A 15624-nucleotide genomic window follows, 5' to 3' on the forward strand; every position below is an offset into this window, starting at 1 on the left:
AAAATAGCCAAGTAAGCTTCTCTTTATAATCATAAACACTATAATAATACAGCAGACAAAGGCAGGGACACCAGGAAAAATGTATGTACACCAGGTAAATGTACTCCAGCCTGTAATAGAAGCTGGAAAGAAATGCACGCAAGTCATATGCATTGCACACTGCACAATAACAACAACGAGGAAACATTTGTAAAGCACTTTCCTCCCGTAGGACCCAAAGCACATAAGCCCGTCTCAGATAAGTATACAGTGGTGTGTACAGAGAAGTTATGTGATCATAAATGCCAGACTAAACAGGGGGCCTTTCAGTTTTGATTTAAATGTGTCCAGGGTTGGAGTTGTCTTGATTACGTTTGGCAAGGCATTCCACAAGGTAGGAGCAGCATGACAGAAAGCTCTGGCTCCAAAGGTTTTTAGCTAAAACTCTGCGGGTGGTCAAGTTATTGGATCCTTTTGATCTGAGGTTGTCGGAGGTGTGATGTAGTTGCAACAAATCCTTCAGGTATCCGGGGCCTGGGTTGTTGTGTAAGGATTTAAATGTTAGCATGCCAATTTTGAAAAGGATTCTCCATTTTATAGGTAGCCAGTGTATTGAGCGAAGGATTGGTGCTATGTGGCAAGGCGAGGTTGGCTTGTTAACAGTCTTACTTGCTGCAGGCGGTGGAGGTCTTTATTTGGAAGGCCTGCATAGAGGGCATTGCTATAGTACAGCTGTGATATGGTGAAGGTGTGAACTAGGGTTGGAAGATCCTCTGAGGGAATGAGCTGCTTCATTTTTGCAATGTTCCTTGGGTGAAAGAAGTGATGTTTTACCACAGCTGAGATTTGATTTATAGTCTACAAGGCTGCAGTGCGTCCGCTTTCAAGCACGCTGGATTCAACTTGGCCAAAGCGACTGGTAATGACCACCTCTATCGAAGATCTAGCGTGTGTACAGCAGCCCCTCAGGGCATTAACAAGCAATCTGACCGACTCAGCTAAGGGCACAGTTCCCTAGTCCGCTGTGGGGCGCTCTTTGTGTGTCGATCCATCGGCACTCCTCCTCCACGCATAGCAACAGAACTCGACACTAGCCAAGAGGTTAGAGACATGTCTGCACAGCCTCGGCCACACACTGTCACCCGAGGGATCGAGTCCTGAGCTTTGCCAGACACAGGTCTCGTAAGTGTGTACAAGGCTTTAAACCAACTGATCAGCACTCTTGTCCCAGGTGAGTACTGGGTACACGGTCCCTTGGAGGGCAGAACACTGCAGTCGCATCATCAGCCTCTAGGCTAGCAATGCAATCGTTGCTATTGCGGGGAGGGGAGGCGGAGGGAGAACAAGCGGCGTGCATCAGAGCAGATTCCCACAGAAAGGGGAGAGCCATGTGATTGGATGGTGTTCGGGCATTGCTAAATACCCAGCATGACTGATATTTAGCAGACGGTGTGCGCCTGCTGTACACATGCTGGTTTGACTCACGATTCTCGGCCAAGACAGTCTTAACCTCCCTGGCGGTCTATTAAAACCGCCAGGGGGCAGCACAGCACTTGCTAGCTACATGATAGCCGCTGTGCATGGCGATGATCGGGATGAAGTGACGTCAGAGGGAGTCCCGATCCACCCCCACAGCGCTGCCTGGCACTGATTGGCCAGGCTGTGCACGGGGCCTGGGGGGGGGCCCTCTAACGCGGCGGGTAGCGGCAAATCGGCGCCGATCGAGTTATGCACGCAGCTAGCAAAGTGCTAGGTGCGTGCAACAAAAAAAAAAGTGTACAAATCGGCTCTACAGGGCCTGAGCAATCTTCCGCGGCGGCTTAGCCCGTGCTCAGCACGGGCTTACCGCCAGGGAGGTTAATCGTCTGCCATGGCTGAGGTCAAACCAGCATGTGTACATAGCTTTATACCATACATGTCAAATTCAGGCCCGCGGGCCAAATTTGGCCCTCAGGGCCATTAAATTTGGCCCTCAAGTGGTTTCCCCACTTTGCATTATGTTTGGCCCACTCTAGACCACCAGAGAAGCTATATTGGAGAAGGAATCCTAGAACACCAGAGAAGCCATACGGGGGAGGTTGGGGGGAAAGCACTAAACACTAGGGAACTGTGTAGGGGAGGGTGGAGGCCTCTAGACATGAGGGAACTCTATAGGGAAGGGAGGACCACTAGACAAAATAGAACTGTATAGCAGTTAAAGGGGGTCATTAGACACCTGGGAACTTTATAAGGGAGGGAGGTGGCCAATAGACATTAAGGTTGCCCCGCGACTTGGTCCCAGTGTATAATTTCAGCCCCTTTTGTATTTGAGTTTGACGCCCCTGCTTTATACACTGAGCAGGGAGGAAGAAGACCTGAGCTGCAGGGCTGGCCACAAAGCGTGAATTTCTCAGCAGCAGCGCAGAGGAGGTGGGCAGGGTCAGGGTCGCGCATGCTCAAGCATGAAGAGAAGCTAGGCCGTAATCCCAGGTCCCACAAGCTCTTGTAGGATTTCTTTAGTGGGTCCAAGCGTGGCAGTGGTGGGGCCAGGAGGACGAGAGAAGCCTTTGCTGGATCCAGAAGCTTCCCTCGTCTTAGGTAAATACAGTAGAATCCCTTTATAATAAACTCCAAGGGACAGGGAAAGTGGTTCACTATATCAGAAATTGTCATACTCAAGCACATGAAGTATACCGTAGAACCTAGGTTCTCAATGTGTAGTACGCATACCCCAGGGGGTATGTCTGAAGGCTCCAGGGGTACTCAGGTTTGATATACTTATCCAAGAATAACAAATGTATTGTTTTACAAAATGATAAATCTTATTTAAAAAATAAATTTGTATTTTAGCTAATTAAAAAAAATAGAAAATGCTTGGAAATTGTTTAGAACCAATTATCATGCACTACGATTAAATACATATTTATCAAGGGGTACTTGTGATAATGTTTACTATGCTAGGGGGTCCTTGGTGAGTACAGGGTTTTAAAAGGGGTGCATACTGATAAAATGTTGAGAAACACTGCCGTAGAACAGTCAGTATCTTAATTCAGTAAATAATTGGGAGCATAGGTCTCACCAGTTAATGCAGGTGCAGTACTTGTAGTGTGCTCCTCTGGCCACATTTCTGTGGCAGCCTGGATGATGTAGCATTGCAGCCATGCACAAGCAAGTCGCAGATGACAGGCAATTCCCTCAGTAATCAGGCAGCAGCTCACACAAGAAGCTTAGATCTCCCCGGCTGGTGATTTTAAAGTAATCCACACAGGCCCAGAGCAGTCTGCAGATAGCAAGCTCGCTACAAATGGCTGCCAACCCCGCCCACAGCTCATGGGTCTACAACTGATGAATGACGCATGTACCCGCCCACTTTCCACTATAGCCGGATACAGAATACTAAAGGGGCCAAAAAACAGGTTTACTGTAACAGAAGTTCTATTATATTAGGCTTTACTATACCAGGTGTTTCTCTCATATACTAATAATGGTGCTTGGCTGGGACTGAACACTTAGTTTACTATACCCGCAACGTTTACTAGATCAGTTTACAATAATGAGATTATACTGTGTGGTTTTTTACATTAGGTTTGCCTCAGGTACCCTTTAATGTATTATTATTATTTAGAATTTATATAGCGCCGACATCATCCGCAACGCTGTACAGTGTATTGTCTTGTCACTAACTATCCCTCTGAGGGGCTCACAATCTAATCCCTACCATAGACCTATGTCTATGTACACATTGTGTATGTAATTTAGGGGGAAGCCAATTCACTTATCTGTATGTTTTGGGGTGTGGGAGGAATCCCACACAGACACGGAGAGAACATACAAACTCTGTGCAGATAGTGCCCCGGCTGGGATTCGAACCAGGGACCCAGCGCTGCAAGGCAAGACAGCTATCCTTCACGCCACAGTGCTGCATGTTGTGTGCAACTTAAGGGGCCCATACACTCAGCCGATTTTCTGGCCGATCGATTGATTGCAAATCGGTTGGCCAATCGACCGATCGAGGCAGATTTTGATCGATTTCGATGGATTTCCATCGAACTGGCAGGGTGGAAAATCTAGGTCGATCTGATGAGATTGCTTATCATTTTGCATTGGCCCTAATGGAAATTTGATGGCAAAAAAATGCCATCAGATCGAATTTCAATAAATTTCAAACTGAAATCTATTGGAATTCTATCCTGGTAAAAAAATGTTCTAAAAACACATCAGATAGATAAGAAATCCATCTGATGATCTATCTGCTGCTAATCTGACGAGTGTATGGGCACCTTTACATTAGCACCGCTCATACAACAAGGCCAGCACCTCACATCCAGCAGCGATGAACCAGGGACTGCCTATAATAACAGGCGCCTGTTTTACTGCAAAGCCAAGCTGCACAGTGATCTAACTGGGAGGATGTGCCACTCTGACAGTAAGCAATCAAGTCATCACACAGCCCACAAAAGCTGTGGATTAGAAGCCTGCTGGGATAATTATTCCCCCACCTCCCCTCCTCCGATCTGTGTGGGGTGGCAGTCAATGGGCAATCAACATGACTAGAGAGAGGAGAATAAGCCAGAGACCTATCATTATGTTAACACGCCGAGTGCAACAAAGAGGGCCTTGCACAGGCGTTTGCGTTCAGATCCGAACACAACTCACACGGCCCATTATTTTCATTATTGTTTATTTAACACGTGCCAAGAAATTCTGCGCAGCAGAGAGAGGGATGAGGTCGGGACAAAGAAGTTCTCTGGAAAAAGACAAACTCCGGGAAAACAGAATAATCAGATCATGTCAGTCCGTCCCATGTCTAATGTCTGACGGGACACGGCTTCAACAGGACATTTCGGGTTTTTTATTCATTGGACTTTAGTGCAACAAAAACTGTATTATTTATATCAGAAAATATTCAAGGGAACCTAAACCGACCAGAAAAAAAAATTAGTTTCCCTTACCTGGGGCCTCTATTGGCCCCTGCAGCCGCCCTGTGCCCGCGCCGTCTCTGAACCAGGGCTGTGGAGTTGGTACAAAAGTCATCCAACTCCTCAGTTTATGAAACCAGCGACACCGACTCTCAAAATTGGTACCCAAAATAGCTCAGACTCCTCGACCGTAGTCTAATTTTTACAAAGGCTATAGATTTGGTTCAAAAATCACCCGACTCCTCAGTTTATTGAAACCACCGACTCCGACTCCAGGTACTTAAAATTATTCTGACTCCAAAGCCCTGCTCTAAACGATCCTCTGGCCCCCCACTGCACCTCAGTTTCACTGCGCCTGTGCAGCCCTGGCCAATCACATCCTTGATCAAGCTCCTCGCCAACGGGTATGTCCTCCACATGCGCAGTAGAGATTTTCTCGTACTAGTGTTATTTTCACTACAGTTCCTCTTTAACACAGCCGGGATATTTGCTGTGCGCCCAAATTTTCCCGAAGCCCTTTTTACATGTACTGTATATACTTGCATATAAGCCTTATTTTTCAGCACAAAACATCAGTTGGAAAGTTACCCCCTCGGCTTATATGCGAGTCAGTGGAGCAGAACGGATGGTGGAGCAGGTTTTGTTACTGGCAGAGGAGCGTAAGGATTGTGCACTAGTGATCCTGCTCTTGTCAGCTGTCTTCTTGCTGTGTCCGTGCCCCCCATCCTCTGTAACATGGTGTGTAGAGTGCGCTGCTCAAGACTACCTGTGGAGCAGAGCGTGCAAGCAATGTGTCAGCAGTGCAATGATTGAGGATTCTTCCTGTGTGGCATTCGCAGTCTCATATCTATGACCCAATCTAGTGGCGTCTTGAGACACAACTATTGTCCTTGTGGCACATCTGGCGATGGGGAGAGGGCTGACTTGTACTGGGGGCACATCTGGCTACTGTGGAGTGGGCTATATTGGGAAGGGGGCTTATACGCGAGTCAATCACTTTTTCCTGTTTTCTGGGGGGAAAGTGGGTGCCTCGGCTTATACACGGGTCGGCTATATATGCGAGTATATACAGTACATCCAATGGTCTCACTTTTCAGATCTACTAATTCACAGAAATACAAACAACCCAAATCCCCCAAATTTCCTTATTTCATTCCAGGCCACATTGCGGGGGGGGGGGGGGGGTGATTCAGATAGTTTCTCTGTTTCATCCACTCAGAAATCCTGCCATAAAAAAAAGAAGAAAAAGAAAATCACAAAACCTCAGCGGTACACTCTGCACAGTTAACAGTGCAACATATCTTTCCCAGCCTTCCTCATCTCCAATCAGCCCAGCAGGTGCCGATCTATCCATTCTCCGCACGCATGCAAAGGATGCAGAATGGAGAACTGAAATGGCAATAGGTCTTTTGTCTGTGCATGTAACACCAGCCAAGATGGTAAATAAAGGGAAGACGTATCAGCCTCACCCCAAATGCAGCCAGACAATACTCCCACCGCAAAGGGGAAACCACAAGTCTGGATAGATACATCAGATCAATGTTGTGGCTCCATACATCTGATGTTCACATTGCTCAGGGCTACACATATAGCAGGAGCAAGTTCCTAAAGAGGAACTTTAACTAAAGATTGAACTACAACCCAATCAGTAGCTGATACCCCTTTTCTCAAATAGAGCATCAGGAGGGTCTGTATAGCTGATATAGTGGTGAAACCCCTCCCACAGTGTGATGTCATGATCATAGTCCTGACAGTATGCTGTCTGTAAACCTTGCTACGTTGAGAGAAATAACAGTTTTTTTCCCAACTGTCAAGCAAGCAATATCCTGCTCTGTGCACAGATTTCTCATTAATGAACATTCCGTACAGATCACCTGGCAGAACTATAGATGCCGCCACCACTGATAAATTTCAGAATGTAAATCAGGAACAGGATAGATTGTACAATAGGTAAACACTGACTAAATCTATAAATTAATATTGTGATAAATAAGCTATTTTATTAATTATGTTATTGTCGCTACAGTTCCTCTTGAAGGCCACTGTTGACAGTAGTGCATTGTAGTGCGGCGTAATGGACAATTTATAATGCGGCTTACTGCAATGTACCACCTATTCGACGTTCAGTGTTGCGGGTGGGTTGCGGTACTACCGGTAGTGGTGCTGTGCAGTACCGCTAAACGCATGCATTGACAGTAAAAGTGAGGCATATTTTTCACCGGCAGTATGCTTCACCCGATGCAACGTGCAAATGGCCCAAAGGGAACCCGAGGTGAGAGACATATGGAGGCTGCCATATTTATTTCCTTTGAAGCAATGCCAGTTGCCTGGCTAACTTGCTGATCTTCTGCCTATAATACTTTTGAACAAGCATGTAGATCAGGTGTTTCTAACACAAATCTGACAAGATTAGCTGCATGCTGGTTTCAAATGTGTGATTCAGACACTACTGACCAGAAAGATCAGCAGGACAGCCAGGTAATGTGCATTGTTTAAAAGGAAATAATTATGCCATATACTGTATGTCTCTCACCTCAGGTTCTTTTTAACATTACAGATGGTTCCTCATGTTTTACAGTGTTTCTCTATGGTGCTGACTCTTCCTACTGACTCCTGGATTGGACAGCTCCTGAAGTAAATATTGATTTGTCCAGCCCTGGTATTACCCAGAGATGCCTCATCCCAAGATTCCAGATGACAGGAACAACCTGCTCAGCACAAACAGGTTCTATCTATCCAGTGGGTGGATTTCCCATCACTTTCTCTTGTCATGCAGTCTACTGAACTTCAGTGAACTCCCTTTCATAACCAAATCAGGGCCACTCTGCCTATAGCTGTGACACAGATGGTAGGAGGAGTCATTTACAAAGCTGGACTAGCCTTATGGCCCATACTCACGGGCTACAATTGTTGCCGCAACATGTGGCGTGCGTGTTTCGGCGACAGGTCGCCCGTGAATATGAGGCGCAATACGGGCGCGCACCCCGAACCGTCGCTGCTGTCGCCAGGCGATTGGCGCGGTCAATCGCCCGGCGACAGTTGGCGCCGCAACTGTCGCTAGTCCGCGTGAGTATGCGGACTAGCGACAGCAACATAATAGAAAATGCACGGCGCTTCCGGCGAGGGGGAGGAACGTCTGCGACAGCTTCCGTCACACAGCTGATCCCTCTTCCGTGTGTGTACGCGGAGGGACCTGGCGACGAGCTGTCGCCGGCCTGTCGCGCACACGCTCACGTGTGCTGGCGACAGGCCACAAACTGAACATTACTAGCAAAGAAAGTGTCTCATTTTTATTTTCAGTCATATAGGTTTTTTTTTTTTTTATATAACATTGCATCAGTCTCTAATATTGGCAGTTTACAAACCACACTGTCTTTTAAACTATAAAACAGAGCAGAGCTAATGACCCTTTGAACTTCCCTGCAGTAAAACCTTTGCAAATTCTGTCTCTGACTGTTTCTATGATGTTTAATCGCTTCTGAAAACAGCACTGTAGCCGACCCAAGTTAGGTTGGAGAATTTAGAGAAGTTTGCATAGATAACAAATGAAGTTTCTTAACTCTTCCTGTACTGGAAAATAACATGAGAATCATTTCTTTGCTACTAATGTTCTATTGTCTCAGCAGAGTTTTCTCTATTGTGTGTATTAGGCTCTACTTAGCATGGCCACCAGCTATTGCAGGGTCTCCATCTCTGTCCAATTATCATCTGCTAAACTAAAAACGAAAAAAAAGAAGAGACGCTATCATATAGCAAAGCCACACAACGGGTTTTCAAATATTTAAATTCAGCTGCAAAGGTAATTTACACTAATCACCACAACTGGGACTGCACATGTATGAACGCAAGAAAGCGGGAAACCTTCTCCAAAATGAATGAATGGTTTTCCTCTCATCTAGTCCTTTTTATACCAATTTTAAATAGCTAATGAAATCCGGGAGACTCCTATCCCAAGATTAGGCGCTTTAAGTCCATGGTTCCGTCTGGCATTTGTACTTCTCGGACAGCACACCTATCTTGCTTCAATGGCTGTGTCAGATCTAGTCCGTGTGGCTAGCACTGACTTGATGTAGACCACAAGCAAAAAATGACCAGCACTTGCCGATTCTTAAAAAAAACAGGTTATTGATTCACAAGAAATGTGAACAAAGTATAGCCATGACATCCGGACTTCCAGAAGGTAACTATAGCTCGGTAGTAGTAATAGCTCTTAGCTGCATACAAATGCATGAAGATCTCCTCAAGGATAGGTTACGCCTTCATTGCAGCCCAATTCTGCTCACAACGGACTGTCGCCGTTTCGAACAGATCAACCGTTCTTTGTGATAGCATGCTCAAACATATGGCAATAATTGCAACCGGCATGCTCACCAATTTGTTTAATGACAAGCCTTTAAAAACTATAAAAAAAAAATATCAGTTGATACTACAGTAGAGTCCCGGTTACCTAACCAGAAGTCTGAACCAACCCGCACAAATCACCAGCAGGACTCACAACGGTGAAGGCAAACTTCTTAAAGAGGACCTCCAGAGTCACAACGAACATCCGGCAGCCTGCAAGTAAAAGTAAGTTATTTTACCCGAGAAGAGGTTTTGTCCCGCGATGTCGCCCCGAAGTCCCTGCATCACCCGACTTCCAGCGCCTGGCCCCGCCTCCTCTCTCTTACAGGAGAAAACTGCCAAGCTATTTACTGTAGTAAATAGCTTGGCATTTTTCTCTGCGGAGAGAGAAGAGGCGGGGCCAAACGATGGAAGTCAGGTGATGCAGGGACTTCGGGGCGACATCGCGGGACAAAACCTCTTCTCGGGTAAAATAACTTACTTTTACTTGCAGGCTGTCGGATTTCCTTTTTGACTCTGGAGGTCCTCTTTAAGGCTAAATGCCCACCACCACAAAGACCACAGAAGATGGATCGAGGGATACGCAGCAATGTAAAAGGCGACGAACGCTCTTTCCCCGATCCATCTTCTGCAAGTGTACCACGGGAGCAAATAACAGGCGTGAATGCGACCTTGAAAAATCATGTCAATTAGCGCGAGGGTACACGGCCGACCCAGTCAAATCATACAAAAAATCCTTGAAAATCCATCTAATCAATGCGGCAAGGGCTCTTGTTCCATTGAATTGGAAAGCAGCAACTGCCCCTACAATTAAAGCCTGGGTCGGGCGGGTCGAGGCAATTGAGACTATGGAGCATATCATACTGTTAGCACAGGATCGTAATGAGCAGTACACCATTACTTGGTCCCTCTGGAACGAATTCCAGTGTTCACAGAAATATAAAGACATTATGCAGACTTGAGGCTCAAAGAACCAAACTCTCTTCTCTTCCTGCCTTCTTTCATTCTTCTCTTTTTCTCCCCCTTAGATGGCCTTGTGGGAGGGCCCTAGACTGCAATGTATATAACTTTTGACATTGTTTGAAGGTTCTGGATTAATAAAACAGCCTCGCAATATTGGATACCTATATGCTTTAATTCAGATATGTTTTCTGCTGTTCATGATCTGTTTTGATAAGAATTTGTCCGCTGTCAAAGATCTTAATCTAGTCATGTATCTTTCAAGATTTATCAGTGTTCTGTTGCTTGACTTACAAAAAAGTTTGTTGTATGTTCTTTATCTACATTTGACAAATAAAAATTCAATTGTGAAAAAAAATTAGCGCGAGGGTCAATGGAGATAGAAAAGTCCATCCACCAGTGGATCAGTCATGGCGGTCATTCAAAGAAACAATTATTGCATGTAACTGAACGTTGTCGAACATCATTTAACAAACTCATTATACGATGTTACGCAATATCATGCAAAGGGTCGTTGTTAACCATTAGACGTGATCATTTTGTGGAGGGTATGGGCCTTTAGGGCTTTTCTGTGCTTGAAGACTGTGTTCCCAGCTCCTCCAAGGTTCATATGCTTTCAATTACTGTAGTTTAACATTTAATACGAAGTTCATGGTATGTGTATAGAGTGAGTTATAGTACTGTATTAGCTGGGCCTATTTTTAACAGAGTCTCAAGCAACCAGAAAACACACTTCTCCGGCATCAGGTGATCCCTGCTGGTTCTGCATAATCGAGAGGCTCCACAGTATATTTTTACAGAACTTTGTAAAAGGCTCATTCAGTCTTGCATTGGCTCCATAGGCTTTTTCAATCACTTTTCTATTTTCAGATGCCCTCCTGTCCCAGCTCTATGAGCGGAGCGGCTTTCACTAACCGCAATGAGTTCTGCTTTAATTTATGCTCTCCTGTCTCACTTATTTAGTGCCGCTCTCCTAGAAGATACCCAGAGAATACATTACTGGTAAATGCGATGCTAGATATTATTAACGAGAAAAGAAAAAACATGAAAAAAACAGCTCTGAAGTTAATGAAAAACATTTGCCGTGTGAAGTTAAAATGTGCGACTGCAACACAAAACAAACAGAAAGAACTTGTTACACTACGAAGCCACTTGATGCCCTCGTCACACAAAACAAGAAGCGGCACGCAGGAGCCAAACACGTCGGCCTTTTACCTGGGTAGAGCTGGTAGGAGCCCGTGTGCCACCTCACCAAGTACTTCAGATCCCTCACAGAGAGCCAGCCCTCAGAATCCATGCCGGAGTCACCTGCTGCTGCTGCCCGTCCCCTTGGCCCTGCGGCAACCGTCTCTCCTCATAAAATGCCACATTGTTCCCTGACAATTACCACCAGGTTGAGGCAAACTAATTGAATTCTCTGGAAATGCCAGCAAGCTTCAGTGGAGGGGCAAATAGATTCTCTGCCTCCTCAGAGCCTGAAGAAGAGAAAACTGATAGTATGCTTAACAAAGCACCATGGGAAGCCTGCTAAATAATTGAAGAAAGAGGACCTTTACCCCGCCGCAGATAAAGCCCCCTTAATTATTCATGTCACAGTGAAACGCAAGCAATAAGCATAGAAAGCCCCGGTGGCCACTTATGTCATATTTCTACGGGAGGCAGGACAGCAAGAACAAGGACGTGCGTACGTTAGCGCAAATTAAACTAATAAGAAGGACGGGATCTTTTCTACACAAAAAAGGAATGAGAGGCTCAATTCACAACCAAAACAAACTTTTCACAACTGTGCTAAAATGTAAATTTATTTATTTATTTTTTACAATAGTTGACGAGACTTTCCTTAAAGTGGACCTGAAAATGGAGAAAACCACCCTGTATGTATTTAGAGAGTTTAGCCTGTCTAATTCCCCCTCATCTGTGACTATCAAATCTCTCAGCTGTCAGCTCAGGAATCTCCACTGCCACAGCAGAGCAGCTAATTGGTAAACACAGAATGTTAACCCTATGTCTGCTTCCATGAAAGCAGGAAGTGGATACACTGAAGATTTACTGCAAGATTTGTATCAGCTGTAACAAAGGCTTTTCTGTAAAGTTTATAATGCTGTAGTTCTGATTTCAGGTCTGCTTTAATAGTTCACAGTGGTGCATTTTGGTGTAACGGCCACTTTGTGGTGCGGCTTACCACCCTGCAATGCATCAAGGCGCGTTGTGGTATAACAGATCGCGGTATGGTAACACATCTCACGCAGTGCATTATGGCTAATCTCACACATTAACAGTAGATGTGAAGCATACTTTTTAATGGACTGCATCCTTCACTGCACCTGAAGACAACGCAAGCATAACGTGCAACGCCACTGTCCCGATCTGTTGGGTTCCTGCTGTCACAGGTAACGCAATGGCTAACGGGAATGCTCTCTAGTGCTTACTTCCTGTGGCGGACAATAGAATTGCACGGAAGTGTATTGTCAAAATACGCTTCCACGCATGCGTGACGCGAATACGTGCGGCAAACAGTTTTAAAATATGCACGACCCTCCATCATTTACACGCAAGCGCGTCGCCCATAGACTACCATTATCTCAAGCAGTGCTTGTGGTGATGCACTGTTGCCCTTGAGTCATATCGGACACTTTTTGCACACCGCATCATACCGCAGTAAGTGTTAACGTCTCTATAGACTTTCATTGCTTTTGCGGCCCCTTGCAACAAAATAGGGTAATGCAACGCAGGTTTACCCAGCAAGTGGAAGTGTAAAAGGGGCATTTTATTGGCAAGGTGTGAAATGATCACCTAGGAGAAATCTTAGGAGAAAAAGGTAAATGGCACGTGGGCCTTAGTGTATTTTATCAGCAGACATAAGCCAGTTTCGAGGCATGGAGGAGGTCCCTTCTTCAGGGCAATCAAGTCAAATACCCTCTTTCCCTGAAATGAAGACATCCCCTGAAAGTGAGCCCTAGTAGGAATTTCTAGCATGCTCGAAATATAAGCCCTACCCCAAAAGTAAGCCCTAGCGGCAGTAAGGGGAAAAAGTATGGCAACTTGTGTTATTACCTGTGCCCATTGTCATACTTCTGCATAGGCTGAACATCAGGGATACGGCAGCATGGACCTGGGGTAAAGAAGAGGATGCAGGGGGATACCAGAAGGACATGAGGGACAGCAGAAGACACAGCAGACGACAAGGAGGACATAAGGGGACACAGAAAGACAGGGGATAGGAGGACACCAGGAAGACACTAAAGGTAGGCACACAAGAGGTGGATCCAGTAGAGGAAGAGGCGGCACAGTGGGGAAGGCAGGAGGACACACCGCACAGGAACTCTTGTGTTCATGAAAATAGAAGACATGGCCCGAAAATAAGCCCTAGCACATCTTTTGGTGCAAAAATTAATATGACACAGGCCTCAATTCACGGAGCATTATCAAACGTTTATCAAACACTTTATCAAACGTTTGATAATTTACCTCATGGGTAAAAGCTCACTAAGGTGTTATATATTTGTTGAACGTTTTATCGATAAAACATTCGATAAATATATAACACCTTAGTGAATTCAAAATTAGATTTTACCCATGAGGTAATTTATCAAATGTTTATCAAACGTTTGATAAAGTGTTTGATAAAACTCCGTGAATTGAGGCCATAGTCTTATTTTCAGGGGAAACATTCACTCACTTGCAAGAGATGTCATTCTTCAGGTGGCCCAGCACACACAATGTGGCCGCAAGAAAAATCACATCACTTGTGTCCACCACAGTGATTGTTAAGTAATTGAATGTGCTGGAGAAAATCAATCTGTGGATGACTGCCGAAGTCCACATTTAGAGTGTGATTTGATGCAATAAATTAATCCCCTGAGGTGGCCGTACGTTTATTGATTTTCCTGTTCAATTCCTGGCAGAGTCAATCAATCTTCCGGAAACCTATTGCCCCGACATTGATTTTTGCAAACTATCAGTCGGCCTAACGGAGAAATTCCATCGATCGGTGTAAGAAAGGTAGCCAATTGGTGGGCCAAGCATTGCACTGCATTGAAAAGTGCAACGCTGCAATTCGACTTATTTTTCAATAGATTTTCTCCTGTAGTCTATTGAATATCGATGTGCTGTGTGTGGAAGGAATCAATCCCTCCCTGATCAGACTCTGATCGGAGAGGGATTGATCTTTGGCCACATTGGGTGGCGATTAATAAGTGTAACAACCATATCCCGCAAATTAGAGCCTTTCAAACAGGGCTGTAAAGTCAGTACAAAAATCATCCGACTCTACAGTTTATGAAACCACCGACTCCAGGTACCAAAAATTGCTCTGACTCAGAGCCCTCGACTTTGACTTCTTAGTCGAATACTTACCAGGGCTGTGGAATTAGTACAAAAATCATCAGAGTTTCAGAAACCACCAACTCCAGGTACAGCCCTGCTTACAGATCAGCTGATCCCATGCTTCTCCCCGCCAGTCCTGCCGCATACAGACATAACCAGCAGTAAGTTATACCTCGCTTGTTTATGTTCTCCTGGCCTGTCATATCCTGCCTCTACCCTGGAGGACAAATCTCCAGGATATCTCCAGATAATGAGAGGCAGACCCACACGTGAGGTCAGTAAATCTAGGCATGTCTCCCCTCCTGGACACAACTGTGCAAGGAATGGAACTTGCAGAAAAGTAAAAAAACTTGCCATAAACCTGAGCCAAACCATCCAGCGAGGCCCAGAGCCTGGCCTGAAGCCAAGCGTAGTGCCGGTGATGAAATGTGATCTCTGTGGCCGCACAGTGGATATTCCCAGCCATGAATTACCAGGAAAGCACACGCTATTTATAATACACAGATCTATTCTCACCGCATTTCTCAGGGAGTCCTACGTAAATCAGGAAGACCGATCACTCAGCCCAGAGAAAACACAGCAAGTTCACTCAACAGTGTTCAGTACATTCAGGAGATTTATCATCAGGTCTGTGCGGCATCCATCAGATGGCTGACAAATCAAAATGGTTATATATTCAGGACATACAGCGACAGTGCAGAAAAGATGCAATGACTGTTACTACTACTACATGCAGTAGCAAGGAAAAGGTTCAAAAAGATACTCGAAATTTTAATTTACCACATAGAAAATGCCAAAGTTTTGTGGCCACTTGGACCACTTTATCAAGGCTGTGTGTGGACAGATGATGCAACGGTAATGAGAAGGGACAAGAGCTGCAGCCGGTACCTGGAGAAGTATACACCATTGGAACGCAATTCAAAGCAGACTCTGCATAGCCGGCTACAGAGGGAGAGGAAACCTGGGGAGGGTCTCTGTGGTCAGTCAAGATCAAGCTTAAAGGAAAACAGTAGTGAGAGGTATATGGAGGCTGCCATATTAATTACCTTTTAAGCAATATCAGTTGCCTGCAGATCCTCTAATACTTTTATCCATAGCCACTGAACACGCATACAGCAGA

At 45.3% G+C, this 15624-nt stretch overlaps 1 protein-coding gene across 7 annotated transcripts in view; it reads right to left on the reverse strand.

The window, feature by feature from the left end:
• Window positions 1–15624, reverse strand: part of RGS12 (regulator of G protein signaling 12) — a 267131-nt gene that overhangs the window by 65427 nt on the left and 186080 nt on the right. The gene's annotated exons all lie outside the window — the stretch shown is intronic.

Source organism: Hyperolius riggenbachi, chromosome 1 (genome assembly GCF_040937935.1).
Source record: "Hyperolius riggenbachi isolate aHypRig1 chromosome 1, aHypRig1.pri, whole genome shotgun sequence".
In the NCBI taxonomy this organism is placed as follows: Eukaryota; Metazoa; Chordata; class Amphibia; order Anura; family Hyperoliidae; genus Hyperolius; species Hyperolius riggenbachi.